This window comes from Oncorhynchus clarkii, unplaced genomic scaffold, assembly GCF_045791955.1.
Source record: "Oncorhynchus clarkii lewisi isolate Uvic-CL-2024 unplaced genomic scaffold, UVic_Ocla_1.0 unplaced_contig_14070_pilon_pilon, whole genome shotgun sequence".
In the NCBI taxonomy this organism is placed as follows: Eukaryota; Metazoa; Chordata; class Actinopteri; order Salmoniformes; family Salmonidae; genus Oncorhynchus; species Oncorhynchus clarkii.
Window position 1 is genome coordinate 80,758 of NW_027258094.1, and position 12,081 is coordinate 92,838.

The 12,081-nt window shown below is 48.3% G+C and overlaps 1 protein-coding gene across 3 annotated transcripts in view; it reads right to left on the reverse strand.

Annotated features, from left to right (window-relative positions):
- Positions 1–12,081, reverse strand: part of LOC139395358 (neurocalcin-delta A) — a 75,024-nt gene that overhangs the window by 13,608 nt on the left and 49,335 nt on the right. The gene's annotated exons all lie outside the window — the stretch shown is intronic.

Below are 12,081 nucleotides of genomic sequence, written 5' to 3' on the forward strand. Positions count from 1 at the left end.
GATGTAACAGACTGGTTGGTGGATGCAACAGACTGGTTGGTGGAGGTTGGTGGATGTAACAGACTGGTTAGTGGAGGTTGGTGGATGTAACAGACTGGTTAGTGGAGGTTGGTGGACGTAACAGACTGGTTAGTGGAGGTTGGTGGATGTAACAGACTGGTTAGTGGAGGTTGGTGGATGTAACAGGCTGGTTAGTGGAGGTTGGTGGATGTAACAGGCTGGATAGTGGAGGTTGGTGGATGTAACAGACTGGTTAGTGGAGGTTGGTGGACGTAACAGACTGGTTAGTGGAGGTTGGTGGATGTAACAGACTGGTTAGTGGATGTAACAGACTGGTTAGTGGAGGTAACAGACTGGTTAGTGGAGGTTGGTGGACATAACAGACTGGTTAGTGGAGGTTGGTGGATGTAACAGACTGGTTGGTGGAGGTAACAGACTGGTAAGTGGAGGTAACAGACTGGTTAGTGGAGGTTGGTGGATGTAACAGACTGGTTAGTGGATGTAACAGACTGGTTAGTGGAGGTAACAGACTGGTTAGTGGAGGTTGGTGGACATAACAGACTGGTTAGTGGAGGTTGGTGGATGTAACAGACTGGTTGGTGGATGTAACAGACTGGTTAGTGGAGGTTGGTGGATGTAACAAACTGGTTGGTGGAGGTAACAGACTGGTTAGTGGAGGTTGGTGGATGTAACAGACTGGTTAGTGGAGGTTGGTGGATGTAACAGACTGGTTAGTGGAGGTTGGTGGATGTAACAGACTGGTTAGTGGATGTTGGTGGATGTAACAGACTGGTTAGTGGATGTAACAGACTGGTTAGTGGAGGTTGGTGGATGTAACAAACTGGTTAGTGGATGTTGGTGGACGTAACAGACTGGTTAGTGGATGTAACAGACTGGTTAGTGGAGGTTGGTGGATGTAACAGACTGGTTAGTGGAGGTTGGTGGATGTAACAGACTGGTTAGTGGAGGGTCGTGGATGTAACAGACTGGTTAGTGGAGGTTGGTGGATGTAACAGACTGGTTGGCGGAGGTAACAGACTGGTTAGTGGAGGTTGGTGGATGTAACAGACTGGTTAGTGGAGGTTGGTGGATGTAACAGACTGGTTAGTGGAGGTTGGTGGATGTAACAGACTGGTTAGTGGAGGTTGGTGGATGTAACAGACTGGTTAGTGGAGGTTGGTGGACATAACAGACTGGTTAGTGGAGGTTGGTGGATGTAACAGACTGGTTGGTGGAGGTAACAGACTGGTAAGTGGAGGTAACAGACTGGTTAGTGGAGGTTGGTGGATGTAACAGACTGGTTAGTGGATGTAACAGACTGGTTAGTGGAGGTAACAGACTGGTTAGTGGAGGTTGGTGGACATAACAGACTGGTTAGTGGAGGTTGGTGGATGTAACAGACTGGTTGGTGGATGTAACAGACTGGTTAGTGGAGGTTGGTGGATGTAACAGACTGGTTGGTGGAGGTAACAGACTGGTTAGTGGAGGTTGGTGGATGTAACAGACTGGTTAGTGGAGGTTGGTGGATGTAACAGACTGGTTAGTGGAGGTTGGTGGATGTAACAGACTGGTTAGTGGATGTTGGTGGATGTAACAGACTGGTTAGTGGATGTAACAGACTGGTTAGTGGAGGTTGGTGGATGTAACAAACTGGTTAGTGGATGTTGGTGGACGTAACAGACTGGTTAGTGGATGTAACAGACTGGTTAGTGGAGGTTGGTGGATGTAACAGACTGGTTAGTGGAGGTTGGTGGATGTAACAGACTGGTTAGTGGAGGGTCGTGGATGTAACAGACTGGTTAGTGGAGGTTGGTGGATGTAACAGACTGGTTAGTGGAGGTTGGTGGATGTAACAGACTGGTTGGTGGAGGTAACAGACTGGTTAGTGGAGGTTGGTGGATGTAACAGACTGGTTAGTGGAGGTTGGTGGATGTAACAGACTGGTTAGTGGAGGTTGGTGGATGTAACAGACTGGTTAGTGGAGGTTGGTGGATGTAACAGACTGGTTAGTGGAGGTTGGTGGATGTAACAGACTGGTTAGTGGATGTTGGTGGACGTAACAGACTGGTTAGTGGATGTAACAGACTGGTTAGTGGAGGTTGGTGGATGTAACAGACTGGTTAGTGGAGGTTAGTGGATGTAACAGACTGGTTAGTGGAGGGTCGTGGATGTAACAGACTGGTTAGTGGAGGTTGGTGGATGTAACAGACTGGTTGGTGGATGTAACAGACTGGTTAGTGGAGGTTGGTAGATGTAACAGACTGGTTAGTGGAGGTTGGTGGATGTAACAGACTGGTTAGTGGAGGTTGGTGGATGTAACAGACTGGTTAGTGGAGGTTGCTGGATGTAACAGACTGGTTAGTGGAGGTTGGTAGATGTAACAGACTGGTTAGTGGAGGTTGGTGGATGTAACAGACTGGTTAGTGGAGGGTGGTGGACGTAACAGGCTGGATAGTGGAGGTTGGTGGATGTAACAGATTGGTTAGTGGAGGTTGGTGGACGTAACAGACTGGTTAGTGGAGGTTGGTGGATGTAACAGACTGGTTAGTGGATGTAACAGACTGGTTAGTGGAGGTTGGTGGACGTAACAGACTAGTTAGTGGAGGTTGGTGGACGTAACAGACTGGTTGGTGGATGTAACAGACTGGTTAGTGGAGGTTGGTGGATGTAACAGACTGGTTGGTGGAGGTTGGTGGATGTAACAGACTGGTAAGTGGAGGTAACAGACTGGTTAGTGGATGTAACAGACTGGTTAGTGGAGGTTGGTGGATGTAACAGACTGGTTGGTGGATGCAACAGACTGGTTGGTGGAGGTTGGTGGATGTAACAGACTGGTTAGTGGAGGTTGGTGGATGTAACAGACTGGTTAGTGGAGGTTGGTGGACGTAACAGACTGGTTAGTGGAGGTTGGTGGATGTAACAGACTGGTTAGTGGAGGTTGGTGGATGTAACAGGCTGGTTAGTGGAGGTTGGTGGATGTAACAGGCTGGATAGTGGAGGTTGGTGGATGTAACAGACTGGTTAGTGGAGGTTGGTGGACGTAACAGACTGGTTAGTGGAGGTTGGTGGATGTAACAGACTGGTTAGTGGATGTAACAGACTGGTTAGTGGAGGTAACAGACTGGTTAGTGGAGGTTGGTGGACATAACAGACTGGTTAGTGGAGGTTGGTGGATGTAACAGACTGGTTGGTGGCGGTAACAGACTGGTTAGTGGAGGTTGGTGGATGTAACAGACTGGTTAGTGGATGTAACAGACTGGTTAGTGGAGGTAACAGACTGGTTAGTGGAGGTTGGTGGACATAACAGACTGGTTAGTGGAGGTTGGTGGATGTAACAGACTGGTTGGTGGATGTAACAGACTGGTTAGTGGAGGTTGGTGGATGTAACAGACTGGTTGGTGGAGGTAACAGACTGGTTAGTGGAGGTTGGTGGATGTAACAGACTGGTTAGTGGAGGTTGGTGGATGTAACAGACTGGTTAGTGGAGGTTGGTGGATGTAACAGACTGGTTAGTGGATGTTGGTGGATGTAACAGACTGGTTAGTGGATGTAACAGACTGGTTAGTGGAGGTTGGTGGATGTAACAAACTGGTTAGTGGATGTTGGTGGATGTAACAAACTGGTTAGTGGATGTTGGTGGACGTAACAGACTGGTTAGTGGATGTAACAGACTGGTTAGTGGAGGTTGGTGGATGTAACAGACTGGTTAGTGGAGGTTGGTGGATGTAACAGACTGGTTAGTGGAGGGTCGTGGATGTAACAGACTGGTTAGTGGAGGTTGGTGGATGTAACAGACTGGTTGGTGGAGGTAACAGACTGGTTAGTGGAGGTTGGTGGATGTAACAGACTGGTTAGTGGAGGTTGGTGGATGTAACAGACTGGTTAGTGGAGGTTGGTGGATGTAACAGACTGGTTAGTGGAGGTTGGTGGATGTAACAGACTGGTTAGTGGAGGTTGGTGGATGTAACAGACTGGTTAGTGGATGTTGGTGGACGTAACAGACTGGTTAGTGGATGTAACAGACTGGTTAGTGGAGGTTGGTGGATGTAACAGACTGGTTAGTGGAGGTTGGTGGATGTAACAGACTGGTTAGTGGAGGGTCGTGGATGTAACAGACTGGTTAGTGGAGGTTGGTGGATGTAACAGACTGGTTGGTGGATGTAACAGACTGGTTAGTGGAGGTTGGTAGATGTAACAGACTGGTTAGTGGAGGTTGGTGGATGTAACAGACTGGTTAGTGGAGGTTGGTGGATGTAACAGACTGGTTAGTGGAGGTTGCTGGATGTAACAGACTGGTTAGTGGAGGTTGGTAGATGTAACAGACTGGTTAGTGGAGGTTGGTGGACGTAACAGACTGGTTAGTGGAGGTTGGTGGACATAACAGACTGGTTAGTGGAGGTTGGTGGATGTAACAGACTGGTTAGTGGATGTAACAGACTGGTTAGTGGAGGTAAGAGACTGGTTAGTGGAGGTTGGTGGATGTAACAGACTGGCTAGTGGAGGTTGGTGGATGTAACAGACTGGTTAGTGGAGGTTGGTGGATGTAACAGACTGGTTAGTGGAGGTTGGTGGATGTAACAGGCTGGTAAGTGGAGGTTGTTGGATGTAACAGACTGGTTAGTGGAGGTTGTTGGATGTAACAGACTGGTTAGTGGAGGTTGGTGGATGTAACAGACTGGTTAGTGGAGGTTGTTGGATGTAACAGACTGGTTAGTGGAGGTTGGTGGATGTAACAGACTGGTTAGTGGAGGTTGGTGGAGGTAACAGGCTGGTTAGTGGAGGTAACAGACTGGTTAGTGGAGGTAACAGACTGGTTAGTGGAGGTCGGTGGAGGTAACAGACTGGTTAGTGGAGGTTGGTGGACGTAACATACCTGTTAGTGGAGGTTGGTGGATGTAACAGACTGGTTAGTGGAGGTTGGTGGATGTAACAGACTGGTTAGTGGAGGTTGGTGGATGTAACAGACTGGTTGGTGGATGTAACAGACTGGTTAGTGGAGGTTGGTGGACGTAACAGACTGGTTAGTGGATGTAACAGACTGGTTAGTGGAGGGTGGTGGATGTAACAGACTGGTTAGTGGAGGTAACAGACTGGTTAGTGGAGGTAACAGACTGGTTAGTGGAGGTAACAGACTGGTTAGTGGAGGTAACAGACTGGTTAGTGGAGATTGGTGGAGGTAACAGACTGGTTAGTGGAGGTTGGTGGATGTAACAGACTGGTTAGTGGAGGTTGGTAGATGTAACAGACTGGTTAGTGGAGGTTGGTAGATGTAACAGACTGGTTAGTGGAGGTTGGTAGATGTAACAGACTGGTTAGTGGAGGTTGGTGGAGGTAACATACTGGTTAGTGGAGGTTGGTGGATGTAACAGACTGGTTAGTGGAGGTTGGTAGATGTAACAGACTGGTTAGTGGAGGTTGGTAGATGTAACAGACTGGTTAGTGGAGGTTGGTGGATGTAACAGACTGGTTAGTGGAGGTTGGTGGATGTAACAGACTGGTTAGTGGAGGTTGCTGGATGTAACAGACTGGTTAGTGGAGGTTGGTAGATGTAACAGACTGGTTAGTGGAGGTTGGTGGATGTAACAGACTGGTTAGTGGAGGGTGGTGGACGTAACAGGCTGGATAGTGGAGGTTGGTGGATGTAACAGATTGGTTAGTGGAGGTTGGTGGACGTAACAGACTGGTTAGTGGAGGTTGGTGGATGTAACAGACTGGTTAGTGGATGTAACAGACTGGTTAGTGGAGGTTGGTGGACGTAACAGACTAGTTAGTGGAGGTTGGTGGACGTAACAGACTGGTTGGTGGATGTAACAGACTGGTTAGTGGAGGTTGGTGGATGTAACAGACTGGTTGGTGGAGGTTGGTGGATGTAACAGACTGGTAAGTGGAGGTAACAGACTGGTTAGTGGATGTAACAGACTGGTTAGTGGAGGTTGGTGGATGTAACAGACTGGTTAGTGGAGGTTGGTGGATGTAACAGACTGGTTGGTGGAGGTAACAGACTGGTTAGTGGAGGTTGGTGGATGTAACAGACTGGTTAGTGGATGTTGGTGGATGTAACAGACTGGTTAGTGGATGTAACAGACTGGTTAGTGGAGGTTGGTGGATGTAACAAACTGGTTAGTGGATGTTGGTGGATGTAACAAACTGGTTAGTGGATGTTGGTGGACGTAACAGACTGGTTAGTGGATGTAACAGACTGGTTAGTGGAGGTTGGTGGATGTAACAGACTGGTTAGTGGAGGTTGGTGGATGTAACAGACTGGTTAGTGGAGGGTCGTGGATGTAACAGACTGGTTAGTGGAGGTTGGTGGATGTAACAGACTGGTTGGTGGAGGTAACAGACTGGTTAGTGGAGGTTGGTGGATGTAACAGACTGGTTAGTGGAGGTTGGTGGATGTAACAGACTGGTTAGTGGAGGTTGGTGGATGTAACAGACTGGTTAGTGGAGTTTGGTGGATGTAACAGACTGGTTAGTGGAGGTTGGTGGATGTAACAGACTGGTTAGTGGATGTTGGTGGACGTAACAGACTGGTTAGTGGATGTAACAGACTGGTTAGTGGAGGTTGGTGGATGTAACAGACTGGTTAGTGGAGGTTGGTGGATGTAACAGACTGGTTAGTGGAGGGTCGTGGATGTAACAGACTGGTTAGTGGAGGTTGGTGGATGTAACAGACTGGTTGGTGGATGTAACAGACTGGTTAGTGGAGGTTGGTAGATGTAACAGACTGGTTAGTGGAGGTTGGTGGATGTAACAGACTGGTTAGTGGAGGTTGGTGGATGTAACAGACTGGTTAGTGGAGGTTGCTGGATGTAACAGACTGGTTAGTGGAGGTTGGTAGATGTAACAGACTGGTTAGTGGAGGTTGGTGGACGTAACAGACTGGTTAGTGGAGGTTGGTGGACATAACAGACTGGTTAGTGGAGGTTGGTGGATGTAACAGACTGGTTAGTGGATGTAACAGACTGGTTAGTGGAGGTAAGAGACTGGTTAGTGGAGGTTGGTGGATGTAACAGACTGGCTAGTGGAGGTTGGTGGATGTAACAGACTGGTTAGTGGAGGTTGGTGGATGTAACAGACTGGTTAGTGGAGGTTGGTGGATGTAACAGGCTGGTAAGTGGAGGTTGTTGGATGTAACAGACTGGTTGGTGGAGGTTGGTTGGATGTAACAGACTGGTTAGTGGAGGTTGGTGGATGTAACAGACTGGTTAACAGACTGGTTGGTGGAGGTTGTTGGATGTAACAGACTGGTTAGTGGAGGTTGGTGGATGTAACAGACTGGTTAGTGGAGGTTGTTGGATGTAACAGACTGGTTAGTGGAGGTTGGTGGATGTAACAGACTGGTTAGTGGAGGTTGGTGGAGGTAACAGGCTGGTTAGTGGAGGTAACAGACTGGTTAGTGGAGGTAACAGACTGGTTAGTGGAGGTCGGTGGAGGTAACAGACTGGTTAGTGGAGGTTGGTGGACGTAACATACCTGTTAGTGGAGGTTGGTGGATGTAACAGACTGGTTAGTGGAGGTTGGTGGATGTAACAGACTGGTTAGTGGAGGTTGGTGGATGTAACAGACTGGTTAGTGGAGGTTGGTGGATGTAACAGACTGGTTGGTGGATGTAACAGACTGGTTAGTGGAGGTTGGTGGACGTAACAGACTGGTTAGTGGATGTAACAGACTGGTTAGTGGAGGGTGGTGGATGTAACAGACTGGTTAGTGGAGGTAACAGACTGGTTAGTGGAGGTAACAGACTGGTTAGTGGAGGTAACAGACTGGTTAGTGGAGGTTGGTGGATGTAACAGACTGGTTAGTGGAGGTTGGTGGATGTAACAGACTGGTTAGTGGAGGTTGTTGGATGTAACAGACTGGTTAGTGGAGGGTGGTGGACGTAACAGACTGGTTAGTGGAGGTTGGTGGAGGTAACAGACTGGTTAGTGGAGGTAACAGACTGGTTGGTGGATGTAACAGACTGGTTAGTGGAGGTTGGTGGAAGTAACAGACTGGTTAGTGGAGGTAACAGACTGGTTAGTGGAGGTAACAGACTGGTTAGTGGAGGTAACAGACTGGTTAGTGGAGATTGGTGGAGGTAACAGACTGGTTAGTGGAGGTTGGTGGATGTAACAGACTGGTTAGTGGAGGTTGGTAGATGTAACAGACTGGTTAGTGGAGGTTGGTAGATGTAACAGACTGGTTAGTGGAGGTTGGTAGATGTAACAGACTGGTTAGTGGAGGTTGGTAGATGTAACAGACTGGTTAGTGGAGGTTGGTGGAGGTAACATACTGGTTAGTGGAGGTTGGTGGATGTAACAGACTGGTTAGTGGAGGTTGGTAGATGTAACAGACTGGTTAGTGGAGGTTGGTAGATGTAACAGACTGGTTAGTGGAGGTTGGTGGATGTAACAGACTGGTTAGTGGAGGTTGGTGGATGTAACAGACTGGTTAGTGGAGGTTGCTGGATGTAACAGACTGGTTAGTGGAGGTTGGTAGATGTAACAGACTGGTTAGTGGAGGTTGGTGGATGTAACAGACTGGTTAGTGGAGGGTGGTGGACGTAACAGGCTGGATAGTGGAGGTTGGTGGATGTAACAGATTGGTTAGTGGAGGTTGGTGGACGTAACAGACTGGTTAGTGGAGGTTGGTGGATGTAACAGACTGGTTAGTGGATGTAACAGACTGGTTAGTGGAGGTTGGTGGACGTAACAGACTAGTTAGTGGAGGTTGGTGGACGTAACAGACTGGTTGGTGGATGTAACAGACTGGTTAGTGGAGGTTGGTGGATGTAACAGACTGGTTGGTGGAGGTTGGTGGATGTAACAGACTGGTAAGTGGAGGTAACAGACTGGTTAGTGGATGTAACAGACTGGTTAGTGGAGGTTGGTGGATGTAACAGACTGGTTGGTGGATGCAACAGACTGGTTGGTGGAGGTTGGTGGATGTAACAGACTGGTTAGTGGAGGTTGGTGGATGTAACAGACTGGTTAGTGGAGGTTGGTGGACGTAACAGACTGGTTAGTGGAGGTTGGTGGATGTAACAGACTGGTTAGTGGAGGTTGGTGGATGTAACAGGCTGGTTAGTGGAGGTTGGTGGATGTAACAGGCTGGATAGTGGAGGTTGGTGGATGTAACAGACTGGTTAGTGGAGGTTGGTGGACGTAACAGACTGGTTAGTGGAGGTTGGTGGATGTAACAGACTGGTTAGTGGATGTAACAGACTGGTTAGTGGAGGTAACAGACTGGTTAGTGGAGGTTGGTGGACATAACAGACTGGTTAGTGGAGGTTGGTGGATGTAACAGACTGGTTGGTGGCGGTAACAGACTGGTAAGTGGAGGTAACAGACTGGTTAGTGGAGGTTGGTGGATGTAACAGACTGGTTAGTGGATGTAACAGACTGGTTAGTGGAGGTAACAGACTGGTTAGTGGAGGTTGGTGGACATAACAGACTGGTTAGTGGAGGTTGGTGGATGTAACAGACTGGTTGGTGGATGTAACAGACTGGTTAGTGGAGGTTGGTGGATGTAACAGACTGGTTGGTGGAGGTAACAGACTGGTTAGTGGAGGTTGGTGGATGTAACAGACTGGTTAGTGGAGGTTGGTGGATGTAACAGACTGGTTAGTGGAGGTTGGTGGATGTAACAGACTGGTTAGTGGATGTTGGTGGATGTAACAGACTGGTTAGTGGATGTAACAGACTGGTTAGTGGAGGTTGGTGGATGTAACAAACTGGTTAGTGGATGTTGGTGGATGTAACAAACTGGTTAGTGGATGTTGGTGGACGTAACAGACTGGTTAGTGGATGTAACAGACTGGTTAGTGGAGGTTGGTGGATGTAACAGACTGGTTAGTGGAGGTTGGTGGATGTAACAGACTGGTTAGTGGAGGTTGGTGGATGTAACAGACTGGTTAGTGGAGGTTGGTGGATGTAACAGACTGGTTGGTGGAGGTAACAGACTGGTTAGTGGAGGTTGATGGATGTAACAGACTGGTTAGTGGAGGTTGGTGGATGTAACAGACTGGTTAGTGGAGGTTGGTGGATGTAACAGACTGGTTAGTGGAGGTTGGTGGATGTAACAGACTGGTTAGTGGAGGTTGGTGGATGTAACAGACTGGTTAGTGGATGTTGGTGGACGTAACAGACTGGTTAGTGGATGTAACAGACTGGTTAGTGGAGGTTGGTGGATGTAACAGACTGGTTAGTGGAGGTTGGTGGATGTAACAGACTGGTTAGTGGAGGGTCGTGGATGTAACAGACTGGTTAGTGGAGGTTGGTGGATGTAACAGACTGGTTGGTGGATGTAACAGACTGGTTAGTGGAGGTTGGTAGATGTAACAGACTGGTTAGTGGAGGTTGGTGGATGTAACAGACTGGTTAGTGGAGGTTGGTGGATGTAACAGACTGGTTAGTGGAGGTTGCTGGATGTAACAGACTGGTTAGTGGAGGTTGGTAGATGTAACAGACTGGTTAGTGGAGGTTGGTGGACGTAACAGACTGGTTAGTGGAGGTTGGTGGACATAACAGACTGGTTAGTGGAGGTTGGTGGATGTAACAGACTGGTTAGTGGATGTAACAGACTGGTTCGTGGAGGTAAGAGACTGGTTAGTGGAGGTTGGTGGATGTAACAGACTGGTTAGTGGAGGTTGGTGGATGTAACAGACTGGTTAGTGGAGGTTGGTGGATGTAACAGGCTGGTAAGTGGAGGTTGTTGGATGTAACAGACTGGTTAGTGGAGGTTGTTGGATGTAACAGACCGGTTAGTGGAGGTTGGTGGATGTAACAGACTGGTTAGTGGAGGTTGTTGGATGTAACAGACTGGTTAGTGGAGGTTGGTGGATGTAACAGACTGGTTAGTGGAGGTTGGTGGAGGTAACAGGCTGGTTAGTGGAGGTAACAGACTGGTTAGTGGAGGTAACAGACTGGTTAGTGGAGGTCGGTGGAGGTAACAGACTGGTTAGTGGAGGTTGGTGGACGTAACATACCTGTTAGTGGAGGTTGGTGGATGTAACAGACTGGTTAGTGGAGGTTGGTGGATGTAACAGACTGGTTAGTGGAGGTTGGTGGATGTAACAGACTGGTTAGTGGAGGTTGGTGGATGTAACAGACTGGTTGGTGGATGTAACAGACTGGTTAGTGGAGGTTGGTGGACGTAACAGACTGGTTAGTGGATGTAACAGACTGGTTAGTGGAGGGTGGTGGATGTAACAGACTGGTTAGTGGAGGTAACAGACTGGTTAGTGGAGGTAACAGACTGGTTAGTGGAGGTAACAGACTGGTTAGTGGAGGTTGGTGGATGTAACAGACTGGTTAGTGGAGGTTGGTGGATGTAACAGACTGGTTAGTGGAGGTTGTTGGATGTAACAGACTGGTTAGTGGAGGGTGGTGGACGTAACAGACTGGTTAGTGGAGGTTGGTGGAGGTAACAGACTGGTTAGTGGAGGTAACAGACTGGTTGGTGGATGTAACAGACTGGTTAGTGGAGGTTGGTGGAAGTAACAGACTGGTTAGTGGAGGTAACAGACTGGTTAGTGGAGGTAACAGACTGGTTAGTGGAGGTAACAGACTGGTTAGTGGAGATTGGTGGAGGTAACAGACTGGTTAGTGGAGGTTGGTGGATGTAACAGACTGGTTAGTGGAGGTTGGTAGATGTAACAGACTGGTTAGTGGAGGTTGGTAGATGTAACAGACTGGTTAGTGGAGGTTGGTAGATGTAACAGACTGGTTAGTGGAGGTTGGTGGAGGTAACAGACTGGTTAGTGGAGGTTGGTGGATGTAACAGACTGGTTAGTGGAGGTTGGTAGATGTAACAGACTGGTTAGTGGAGGTTGGTAGATGTAACAGACTGGTTAGTGGAGGTTGGTGGAGGTAACAGACTGGTTAGTGGAGGTTGGTGGATGTAACAGACTGGTTAGTGGAGGTTGGTAGATGTAACAGACTGGTTAGTGGAGGTTGGTAGATGTAACAGACTGGTTAGTGGAGGTTGGTGGAGGTAACAGACTGGTTAGTGGAGGTTCGTGGAGGTAACAGACTGGTTAGTGGAGGTTGGTGGAGGTAACAGACTGGTTAGTGGAGGTTGGTGGAGGTAACAGACTGG